Below are 3,517 nucleotides of genomic sequence, written 5' to 3' on the forward strand. Positions count from 1 at the left end.
CCATGCAGTGGGCTTCCTTTTCATTTTGTTGATGGTTTCTTTTGCTGTGCAGAAGCTTTTTATTTTGATGTAGTCCCATTTGTTTATTTTCTCCTTAGTTTCCATTGTCCTAGGAGATGTATCAGTAAACATATCGCTATGAGAGATGTCTGAGATTTTGCTGCCTATGGTTTCTTCTGTGATTTTTATGTTTTCATGACTTACATTTAAGTCTTTTATCCATTTTCAGTTTATTCTTGAGTGTGTGATGAAAGTTGGAGGCTTATTTTCTTTCTTTTCTTTTCTTTCTTTCGTTCTTTCTTTCTTTCTTTCTTTCTTTCTTTCTTTTTTTTCTTTTCTTTTTTTCTTTCTTTTTTTTTTTTTTTTTTTTTGCATTACCTGTCCAATTTTCCCAACAACATGTATTGAAAAAAACTGTATTTACTCCATTGTATGCTCTTGCCTCCTTTGTCAAATATTAATTGAGCATAATGACAGGTCAATTTCTGGGTTCTCTGTTCTGTTCCATTGATCTACTAGTATATGTCTGTTCTTGTGTCAGTACCAGGCTGTTTTGATTACAGTGGCTTTGTAGTATAACTGGATATCTGGTATTGTAACTCCTCCAACTTTGTTCTTTTTCAAGATGGCGAAGGCTATTCAGGGTCTTTTTGGGTTCCACATAAATTTCTTTAGTGTTTGTTCTAGATCTATGAAATAGGCCATTGGTATTTTAATAGAAATTGCATTGAATCTATAGATTGCTTTGCATAGTATGGAAATTTTAATGAGGTGAATTAAACCAAACCATGAACATGGTATGTTCTTCTACTTGTTTATACCTTCCTCTATCTCTTTTTCCAATAACATATTAGTTTTTCAGGTACAAGTCATTTACATCCTTGGTTAAGTTTATTTCTAAGTATTCTAACTTTGTTGTTGCAAGGACAAATAGGATTGTTTATTTTTTAGTTTCTCTTTCTGACAGTTCATTATTGGGGTATAAAAATGTCATAGATTTCTGTGTTTTAATTTTGTATACTGCTATATCGCTGAATTCCTTTATTAAATCTACTGGTTTTTTTTTAATCTGTAGGGTTTTCTATGTATAATATCATATAACCTGCGAACAATGACAGTTTTACTTCCTCTTTTACAATTTGGATGCCTTTTATTTTTTCTTTCTGTCTGATTGTTATGGCTAGGACTTCTAGTACTATTTTGAATAAAGGTGGTGAAAGTGGATATCCCTGTCTTGTTCCTGTTAGTAGGGTATATGGTTTTAGTTTCTGCCCACTGAGTGTGATGTTAGCTGTAGGTTTGTCATATATGGACTTTAATACATTGAGTTATTATCCCTTTATTCCCACTTTGATGAAAATTTTTATCAAAAAATGTTGTTGAGCCTCTCCTCTCCAGGCCGAAGCCTGGGGGACAGAGCAGGAAGCTGGGACCATGCTCCCCCGAAAGCTGATGGCCCTTGACTACCACAACCCCACCGGCTTCAACTGTAAAGATGAAACAGAATTTAAAAACTTTATGGTTTGGCTTGAAGACCAGAAAATCAGACACTACAAGATTGAAGACAGAGGTAATTTAAGAAACATCCACAGCAGTGACTATCCAAAGTTATTTGAAAAGTATCTCACAAATGTTAGCTGTCCTTTCAAGATTCAAGGTCGACCAGAAGCAATTGACTGGCTTCTTGGTTTAGCCGTTAGACTTGAATATGGAGATAACGCTGAAAAACACAAGGACTCAGTATCTGATAATACAAAAAATGCTGACAATGCAGCTAAAAAATGCAGAGCCATTTATCAATTTGGGTGTTAATAATCCTGATTTTAAAGCTGGTGTAATGGCTTTGGCTAACCTTCTTTAGATTCAACGTCATGATGATTACCTGGCAATTTACATTTTTGTCCAGGAGCTCCTGACCCAGGATGCAGTTGCTAAAGCAAATCAAGCAAAAGAGTGGTTGTTTGTTGCTTTAGACAAGCATATTCTTGGTTTTGACACAGGAGATGCAGTTCTTAATGAAGCTACTCAAATTCTGCAATTGCTGTATATAGAAGAGCTCAGAAAGCTATAGACAAAATTTAATGAAGCCATAGTAGATGTTCAGGCAATTATTACTGATCCAAAGACAGACCACAGACTGGGGAAAGTAGGATTTCAGCCTCTCGCCTATTTCGTACAGTTGGGAACCATGCACTTCATGGTATGTATTTCAAAATCAAACCTCACATTTTTAAGGGAAGAATCCCAGAAAATTGACTATGTTTTAGAGGTTTACCATCATTGCTTTTTCTTTAATAGAGTTTGGGACAGCGAGGAAAAAAAATGGTGTTGGATATTGTTGAATGCTTTTTCTGCATCATTGATATGATCATGTGATTTTTATCTTATAATCTGTCTATGTGATGTATCACATTTATTGATTTGCAAATATTGTACCAGCCTTGTATCCTCAGAATAAATCCCACTTGTTCATGATGTATGATCTTTTTAATGTATTGCTGCATCCGATTTGCTAATTAATATTTTGTTTAGGACTTTAGCATCTTCATTCATCAGTGACATTGGCCTGTAATTTTCTTTCTTTGAAGTGTCTTTAACTGGTTTTGGAGTTAGGGTAATGCTGCCCTCATAAAGAGAGCTTGGAAGTGTTCCTTCCTCTTGAAGTTTTTGGACTACTTTGAGGTGGATAGTTGTTAGTTCTTCTTTGAATGTTTAGTAAAACTCCCTTGTGAAGCTGACCAAACAAGGGCTTTTGTTTACTGGCAGTATTTTGATTACGGCTTCAATTTCATCTGTAGTTATTGGCCTATTCAGGTTTTCTGATTCTTCCTGATTGAGTTTTGGAAGATTTTATTTTCCTAAGAATATGTCCATTTCATCTAGGTTGTCTAGTTTGTTGGAATATACTAGTACTTTAATAGTATTTTTTAATGATTCTTTGTATTTCTGTGGGGACAGTTGTTACTTCACCTTTTTCATTTCTGATTTTGTTTATGTGGGTCCTCTATATTTATTTCCTGATGAGACTGGCTAGAGGTTCATTAATATTATTTATCTTTTCCAAGAACCAGCTCTTGGTTTCATTGATCTTTTGTATTTTTTAGTCTCTATGCCATTTTACACTCATCTTTATTATTTCCTCCCTTCCACTTACACTGAGCTTTTCTTATTGTTCTCTTTCTAATTCTTTAAGTTATAGGTTAGATAACTTATTAAAAATTTTTCTTGGTTTTTTTTTTTTTTTTTTTTTTTTTTTTAGGTAGGCCTGTATTGCTGTGAACTTAGCTCTCAAGATTGCTTTCACTGTGTCCCATAGATTTGGGTTTGTTATGTGTTGATTTTTCATTGGTTTCCATGATGCTTTTTATTTCCTCATTGATCTCTTTGGTAACCAACTCATTGATTAATAATATGTTATTATCCTCCTGAATATTTTGAGTTTTTATTGTAGTTGATTTCTAATTTTATGCCATTGTAATCTGAGAAGATGTTTGATATTATTTCAATTTTTTGAACT

At 33.8% G+C, this 3,517-nt stretch overlaps 1 pseudogene across 1 annotated transcript; it reads left to right on the forward strand.

Annotated features, from left to right (window-relative positions):
- Nucleotides 1-1,403: 1,403 nt before the first annotated feature.
- On the forward strand, nt 1,404-3,316 carry LOC307095286 (RNA transcription, translation and transport factor protein-like; annotated as a pseudogene). Its single transcript has 2 exons — nt 1,404-2,200; nt 3,260-3,316. The product of its transcript is annotated as an RNA transcription, translation and transport factor protein-like (transcript).
- The last annotated feature ends 201 nt before the right edge of the window (nt 3,317-3,517 follow it).

The sequence above is a fragment of the Cnephaeus nilssonii genome (genome assembly GCF_951640355.1).
Source record: "Cnephaeus nilssonii genome assembly, chromosome: X".
In the NCBI taxonomy this organism is placed as follows: Eukaryota; Metazoa; Chordata; class Mammalia; order Chiroptera; family Vespertilionidae; genus Cnephaeus; species Cnephaeus nilssonii.